Below are 9,088 nucleotides of genomic sequence, written 5' to 3'. Positions count from 1 at the left end.
GTTGGGGTGGGTTTCGTGAGATGGGGGCGACTGGTTTGTGAGAGGCGGGGGGCCGTGGGTGTGTTACAGAGAGATGGGGATGATGAAAATGATAGGTTTAGGGTTTCAAAAATGGAGTGGGTCAAATTTTTACTCTATGGGTCTTTGAACAACTTTGTTGCAACATCATACAACTTTGCTGCAGCAAAGTTAAGTCAGAGAGCAAGACTAAAAATGTGTTTTGTTTTAATGCTGATGTTGCAACATCAAGGAACTTTGCTGCAGCAACGGCAAGTCAGAGAGCATCCTGAATTTCGATGTTGCAACATCATGGAACTTTGCTGCAGCAACGGCAAGTCAGAGAGCATCCTGAATTTCGATGTTGCAACATCATGGAACTTTGCTGCAGCAACGGCAAGTCAGAGAGCATCCTGAATTTCGATGTTGCAACAACATGGAACTTTGCTGCAGCAACAGCCAAGTCAGAGAGCAAGCCCAATATGATGCTACATTACTCCAACTTTTCAACCCCTTTTCAATTCCTCTTTTTTTTTTTTTTTCTACACCCATAAGCACATTAAACCATCAAAATCCGATGTTCCAAAGAAATATATTTCTTGTCTTCTCCCCCCCCCCCCTTTTTTTTTTATTTATTTATTTATATATATATATAGTATACATCTAAATAAAACTTGGGTTGCTCTACAATTAAATCTTCAAAGTTCCACAGCAACCCGAGTTTTTACATATTCTTCAAGGATCCTCCAAGGAGATTGAGCACTTGTTTCGCTCAACCTCACCCCCCCAATAATGCTTGATCCTTTGGCCATTAACCTTGAATTCCCTTCTGGAGCCTTCTTCACGCAATTCCACTGCTCCATAAGGATGCACTTTAACCACCAAGAATGGGCCTGACCATCTTGACTTGAGCTTGCCTGGGAATAGTTTCAAACGCGAGTTAAACAACAAAACTCGCTGGCCTTCTTCGAACACCCTTGGCTGAATATGCTTGTCATGCCACCTTTTTGTTTTCTCCTTGTAAAGTTTGGCATTTTCATAAGAGAATAATCGCATCTCTTCCAATTCGTTTAACTGCAACATTCTCTTTTCTCCTGCAAGTTGCAAGTCCATGTTGAGTGTTTGAATAGCCCAATAAGCACGGTGCTCAAGTTCCACTGGCAGGTGACATGCTTTTCCAAATACCAACCGATATGGTGACATCCCCAATGGGGTCTTGAAAGCTGTTCTATAAGCCCACAATGCGTCATCTAATCTCTTGGACCAATCCTTGCGGTTGGGACTCACCACTTTCTCAAGGACACCTTTTATCTCTCTATTAGACAACTCAGCTTGCCCATTAGTTTGGGGATGGTAAGCAGTAGCTATCTTGTGCCTCACATTGTATTTAGCCAATAAGCTAGCCAACACTTTGTTCACGAAATGGGTCCCCTCATCGCTAATGATTGCCCTTGGAGTGCCAAAACGAGTGAAAACATTCTTCTGTAAGAATCTCATGACAACTTTAGCATCATTAGTGGGAGAGGCAATTGCTTCCACCCATTTTGAAACGTAATCCACAGCTACCAAAATGTACAAGTCGCCATAAGATGGAGGGAAAGGGCCCATAAAATCGATACCCCACACATCGAAAAATTCAACTTCAAGAACATTAGTTAAGGGCATCTCATTCCTTCTGGAAATATTACCAACCCTTTGGCATCGATCACATCTCAACACAAAAGCATGGGCATCTTTGAATAAGGAAGGCCAAAAGAATCCACACTGAAGTACCTTAGATGCGGTGCGCGATCCCCCAAAATGACCACCACAAGGTGAAGAGTGACAATGATGCAGAATATCCTCCATCTCTTGCTCGGAAACACACCTTCTAATCATGTGGTCAGCACATTGTTTGAACAAGAATGGCTCTTCCCAAAAATAATGCCTCACGTCATGCAAAAACTTCTTCTTTTGTTGGCTTGTCAAATCCGGAGGCAACAATCCACTAACCAAGTAATTAGCAAAATCCGCAAACCAAGGAACAACATGAGAGTGGTTGACCTCAAACAATTGCTCATCTGGGAATGTCTCTTTGATGGGCACTTGAACACTGGATCCTTTTTCACCTTCCACTCTTGACAAATGATCCGCCACTTGATTCTCGACTCCCTTTCTATCTTGAATTTCCACATCAAACTCTTGGAGTAAGAGCACCCATCTAATTAAACGAGGCTTGGCATCCTTTTTCTCAATCAAGTACTTTATAGCGGAGTGATTTGTGTAGACTATTACTTTGGTGCCCACCAAATAAGCCCGAAACTTGTCAAAGGCAAAGACAATAGCCAAGAGTTCCTTTTCCGTCACTGTGTAATTAAGTTGAGCACCTGTCAAAGTGCGGCTAGCATAATAAATGGAGTGAAATATCTTGCTTCTTCGCTGCCCCATAACAACTCCCACTGCATAGTCGCTAGCGTCACACATTAATTCAAAAGGCAAGTCCCAATCTGGAGCTACAATTATTGGTGCTGAAATCAATCTCTCTTTCAACTCTTCAAAGGCTTTCAAACATGCTTCATCAAAGTGGAATGGCGCCTCTTTCTCCAATAGGTTGCAAAGAGGCTTAGAAACCTTGGAGAAATCTTTTATGAATCGCCTATAGAATCCGACATGCCCAAGAAAACTTCTAATATGCTTCACCGAAGTGGGAGGAGGGAGCTTCTCAATAACTTCAATCTTAGCTCGGTCAACTTCAATTCCTTGCCTTGATATCTTGTGACCCAAAACAATACCTTCCTTAACCATAAAATGGCATTTTTCCCAATTAAGAACAAGGTTTGTTTCTTCACATCTTTGTAAAACCTTAGCCAAGTTGCTCAAGCACTCGTCATATGAATCACCGAAAACAGAGAAATCATCCATGAATACTTCTAAGAACTGCTCCACCATGTCAGTGAAAATAGCCATCATACATCTCTGAAATGTGGCAGGTGCGTTACATAGACCAAAAGGCATCCTCCGAAATGCGAAAGTACCGTAGGGACAAGTGAAAGTTGTCTTGTGCTGATCCTCTGGAGCGATTGCAATCTGATTGTAACCAGAGTATCCATCTAGAAAACAATAGTACTCTCTCCCTGCAAGTCTGTCCAACATCTGATCAATGAAGGGAAGAGGGAAGTGATCTTTTCGAGTAGCCTTGTTCAATTTTCTATAGTCCATGCAAATTCGCCACCCTGTAACGGTTCTAGTAGGAATCAGCTCATTGTCTTCATTTTCCACTACTGTAATCCCACCTTTCTTTGGTACACACTGGACAGGACTGACCCATGAGCTGTCAGAGATGGGATAAATAATACCTGCATCGAGCCACTTGATAATCTCCTTTTTCACCACTTCTTTCATGATAGGATTTAGTCTTCTTTGCCCTTCAATAGACCCTTTTTCATTGTTTTCTAACAGAATCTTATGCATGCATAGAGAAGGACTAATGCCCTTTATGTCTGCAATGGTCCACCCAATGGCCTTCTTGAACTTTCTCAATACATCTAGCAACTTTTCTTCTTGCTCCATACTTAACTCAGCTGAAACAATCACAGGTAAGGTGGAAGACTTACCCAAATAAGCATATCTTAAGTGTGATGGTAAAGCTTTTAATTCCAACTCCGGAGGCTCTTCCACTGATGGTTTAGGGGCTGCAAAAGACCTTGAGGAGAGCTCCAAAGATTCAAAATGCTTTCTTGTATGCAATCCTTGTGAGCTAGCTTCTAGCCAAGCCAAGTATTCATCCTCATCCTCTGCATGTGAATCAAACATCAAGAGTCTCTCTAGAGGATCATCAAAATTGTTTTCTAATTCCTTTGAAGCCAAAGAATCTACCACTGAAACCACAGAACACTCTTCGACCTCATCTGGAAATCTCATAGCCTTGAAAACATTGAAAGTCACCTGCTCATTTTGAACCCTCATAGTAAGTTCACCCTTCTGCACATCAATCAAAGTTCTACCAGTAGCTAGAAAAGGCCTCCCTAGAATGATTGGTACCTCCCTGTCTGCCTCATAATCCAACACAATGAAATCAACTGGGAAAATGAACTTATCAACTTTTACCAAGACATCCTCAATCTTCCCATCTGGATAAGCAAGAGATCTATCTGCAAGTTGTAGGGTCACTGTGGTAGGTCGGACCTCACCAATCCCCAATTGTCTATACACAGACATAGGCATCAGATTTATACTAGCACCCAAGTCACATAATGCCATGCCATAATAAGAATTACCAATGGTACATGGAATGGTGAAACTCCCAGGATCTTTCATCTTCGGTGGTAGCTTGTTTTGCAAGAATGAGCTACATTCCTTGGTAAGGGCCACTGTCTCAAATTCTCCTAACCTTCTCTTCCTTGTAAGAATATCTTTCATGAATTTTACATAGTTAGGCATTTGCTCAAGTGCCTCTACCAGTGGGATGTTGATATGCAACTGCTTCAACATATCTAGAAACTTCTTGAATTGAGAATCCAACTTCTGCTTCTGAAAACGTTGAGGAAATGGAGGTGGTTTCTTTGAAATTGAGCTTGCTGGTTGACAATGCTGCGGTATCCCTGCAGGATCATGGGCAGAGGCAGATTTTTGTGCACTAGGAAGTTCAACATCTTTTTGGAACTCCTCATTTATTTGGATTGAAGAGGGCTCACCCTCATGCCCAGACTCGGTCTTGTCCTTCTCCAACTCCTTTCCACTCCTCAAAGTGACAGCTTTACAATGTTCCTTCCCCATATTCCTTGGATTCTCGGTATCACTTGGCAGTGTACCGTGGGGTCTATTTCTGAGCTCATTAGCTAGTTGCCCAACTTGATTTTCTAAGTTCCTCAATGAAGCCGTTTGGCTCTGAATCATGGCTTCATTCTTCACTATATATTCCTTCAACATGCTCTCAAGAGAGCTAGATTGCATTGTCTGTTGTTGTGGTCTTTGTTGTGGAGCTTGAGGGGGGTAACCCGGTGGAAAATTTGGTCTTGGAGGCATTGAAGGATTACTAGGGCCAGTTCCTTGATTACTCCATGAAAAATTAGGGTGTTGCCTCCATGATGGGTTGTAGGAATTAGAATAAGGGCCATTCCTATTTTGGTTCCCCATATAACATACAGCTGCCGGATTAGAAGGACAGTTATCAAAAGTATGACCCTCACCACAATACACACATGAAATGTTCTCCAAATGCCCCATTTGTGTCCCCATGGGCTGCCCCATTGACTGATTCATTCCCATATTCATTGTCTTGAGCATATTAGAAATAGAGGAGACTTGGGCTGCCAAAGAAGTGATGGCATCTACATCATGAATACCAGCCACCTTTCTACCTGTAGACAATCTAGAAGTGGGCCACTGATAATTGTTGTTGGATATCCTCTCAAGTATCTCATATGCCTCATTATAGGACTTAGCAAGAAGAGCCCCATTCGCTGAAGCATCAACCACCATTCTAGTGTGGGCATTCAGACCATTATAAAATGTCTCCATCTGGATGCAATGAGGAATGCCATGATGAGGGCATTTGCGCAACAACTCCTTAAACCGCTCCCATGCCTCATATAAAGATTCTTCATCAAGTTGCTGAAATGAAGTAATCTCATTGCGGAGCTTGGCATTTTTAGTGGGGGGAAAATACTTCATCAGAAACCGCTCAGCCAACTCTTGCCAAGTACTCACAGAATCAGAAGGCAAAGAGTTCAACCAAGCTCTGGCTCTGTCTCTCAAGGAGTATGGGAACAACTTTAGTCTCAAAGCATCCTTTGTCACTCCAGGCAGCTTGAAAGAGTCACTTACTTCAATGAACAAGCGAAGGTGAAGGTGGGGATCCTCTGTTGGCATCCCACTAAACTGACCCACATTTTGAAGCATTTGGAACATGACTGGCTTCAATTCAAACTGGGCTGCCTGAATTTCTGGTCTGACGATGCCTGGATTGAGCTCATTGAAGAGGGGGAGAGCATATTGCCTGATAGCACGATCTCTGTCATCAGCCACAATAACTGCATTTTTCCCATTGTTGGCAGCTACTCCCCCTTGAGCAACTCCTGTTGTATTTACTGGAGGATCATGAGCGACTCTTGGTAGAGGAGCTACCGTCTGGGCGGCTCCCTGTTGAGCTCCTTGCTCAGCATCCATCACTACTACTTCCCTTTTTGACTTTTGTATTCTTCGCCTTCTTCTAAAAGTGCGCTCAATTTCTAGATCAATGGGAAGTAGTTCAGGGTCTTGATTCTCGTTCATACACTGTATAAACCTGAAAATGCACGAGAATCACCCAAGTTAGCACAAAAGAAAGAAAAATTAAACCAAATTGCAAGATAATCAACTTTACAATAATTGACTTTAAGCAATCCCCGGCAACGGCGCCAAAAACTTGTTGCGGATTTTCCTAAGTGTGTGCAAGTGTACACAATCGTTGAACAAGTAATATAATGAAAGTAATTTTTATCGTCTCCTCAAGGATTGCTAAAAAAATATTGTAAAAATCATCATCAAACAATTTGGGGTGCAATTAACTATCCCTTTTTTTTATGACTAATCAATTAAACTAATGGACAAAAAGAATTAAATAATTAATTTAAGCGGTTAACAATAAAGCTGGAAAATGAAAAATTGCGATTACTATGATGATAAAAGTTAGGCATATCAAATCCCCCTAATTTGTAGTCTTGCCCCTGATGTTGCAACAAAGTTCATCGCAAAGTTCTCTTGTAACTAGGATTTCCAATTTAATGCACATGCCATTTTTCCAAATGCTCATGTTAAAATTCCATCAATTAGATTCGCATATTCCTATGCTAAATTTAATTTCAAGAACATAATTCCTAACATCAATCCTTCAAGTTTGCAAGGTGAATAAAATATTCCTAAGTTATTCACTAATCAATACAAAAGTACCAACATGCATCAATCAAGCATTTCCACTAATTTTTACCCTTCCGGAATTAAAACTAGCTTGTCTCTCACATAAGTTGATCATTCTCAAGCAAGAGATTTGCACAATAAAAATAGCTTAATTGAACAAGAGAAAAATTTCATAAAATAGTCAACACTTTGGGGGCAATTGCAAATTAGGGTTCATCAATACCCCTAACACAAATAACTTAAGTCATAGTAAAAATACCCAAATCACCACAATAAATATTCAGCATTATCTCAAGAGTTTAAGGAAAGAGAAAAAGAAAATAAATTATATGAAAGTAGAGTTTAGAAAAACAAGCCAAATTGATAGAGATATTCTCTTCTTGTCTTCTAACTCTTAATCCTCTTCTTCTTCTAGCTTCCTTCTCTTTCCTCTTCTCTTCTTGATGATTCAGCTCAAAGAAATTCAGAGAAAACCCCTTCAATGGAGCTTGGGCGGCTGGTACACTCCTTCTCTCTCTATACGTGGGGGACAAAATTCTGTTCCTTTTCAGAAGTTGCAACACCTTTCCACCTCATCTAAGTACATGCCAAGTGTACAGATTTTATGCTGCTGACTGTCCATACTTTGCTGCAGCAAAGTTGACTGATGTTGCAACAACAGCCAGAATTTCAGCTCTAATATGATTTCCTTCCACATGCTTCACTAAGCTTTCCAAGCACCCTCTTGCTATGCCTTCAAAATAAATACCACATTTTTAGAACATAATTCCATTATTTTCCACAAGAGTTATCATTAATTAAAACAAATTACGCAAACAAAGTTAAGAGACAAAGTGACTAAAACCACACAATAACAGCACAAACACTCAATTTCACCTAACTTTTTAAGTCCAAAAGCTCAATTAATAGCTCTAAAATATAGAGCTATCAGCTCTCCTCGGACCAAAGGTCATGTACATTTAGCTCTCCTCGGACCAAGGTGGTCCGAGGGTACTTACTTTGCTTCTTACTTCGGGCAGATTCGAGGCATCCCCCTTCATTGTGTCCGATCGGACACAATGGTTGTCTTCTTTGGCTTAAGGTGGTTCAAACCACCCTATTTAGCTCCTTCAGTCAAGGTCCGATCGGACCTTGCACTTTCCTCCTCGGACCAAGGTGGTCCGAGCCATCTCTTCTTGCCATCTCCTCGGAGCAAGATGGTCCAAGGCACTCCCATAGGCATCTTGTTCGATCGGGCACAATGCTCCTCTCCTCGGACGAAAATGGTCCAAAGCACCCCATAAGCATCATGTCCGATCGGACACAACTTTCTTCTCCTCGGACCAACATGGTCCGAGCCTTTCTTCATTCAACCAAGGTCCGATCGGACCTTGGACTCTTCTCCTCGGACCAGAATGGTCCGAGCCTTCTTTTACACACCATCACCTTGGACCCAAATGGTCCAAGGTACCTCTCTTATGAGTATGTCCGATCGGACATAGTTCCATTCTCCTCGGACCAAAAATGGTCCGAGCCTCTCCTTTTCAACCAAAGCCCGATCGGACTTCAACATATTCTCCTCGGACCAAGGTGGTCCGAGGTATACTCTCCTCCTCCTTCTCTCCTTGTTCAAGCCCAAGTATACCTCTTCTTCAACATACCCGATCGGCCATTATGTGGCTTTCCCCTTGAGTAAAACTTGAGCCTTGGTCACTCTTTGAACACACTCGAGCCAAACTTAACAAGAGGTCCCCTAAGCTTAGGTCCGATCGGACCTATTGCTTTTATACTCTGAACCAAAATCCAAACCTCCCCTTCAACTTCTTGGACTCTGCTCCAATTCAATTATTAGGGTCTTCAAACTGAGGTCTGAGCCAAGCAACCCCCAGTCCAAATATTCTCTTCGGTCGGGTGTATTTGGCTTGACTATCTGTCCAATTCCTTAACTGATGTATTGGCCATTACTAAGCCAGATCACCCCACTAACTCATGCCATGTGCCAATTTTACTGCCACGTCATTCTTTTCAAATTTTTGGGATAACAAAAAGATTATAACTCTTAAACAAAATATACAAGTAAATAGAACAATAGAATAAAAGGAAGAACAGAAACACAATCAAAATCTCACTTACACAACCTAAGTGAAGAGGATTGGGGATCACCAACTTGAACATGGTTTAAAACCTTTGTCCAAAAGCTTATTTCCCCCTAACTCGAGCACTAAGGGAGCTCTCT

General features: G+C 41.7%; 1 non-coding gene across 1 annotated transcript; it reads left to right on the top strand.

Moving 5' to 3' along the window:
- The first annotated feature begins 5,512 nt into the window (after nucleotides 1-5,512).
- LOC133787236 (small nucleolar RNA R71) lies at nucleotides 5,513-5,619 on the top strand. The gene has a single exon (XR_009872268.1). It is a non-coding gene; the product is annotated as a small nucleolar RNA R71 (small nucleolar RNA).
- Nucleotides 5,620-9,088: the final 3,469 nt, after the last annotated feature.

This window comes from Humulus lupulus, chromosome 6 (genome assembly GCF_963169125.1).
Source record: "Humulus lupulus chromosome 6, drHumLupu1.1, whole genome shotgun sequence".
NCBI classification, from domain to species: Eukaryota; Viridiplantae; Streptophyta; class Magnoliopsida; order Rosales; family Cannabaceae; genus Humulus; species Humulus lupulus.
This window is presented reverse-complemented; position numbering and strand designations above follow the sequence as displayed.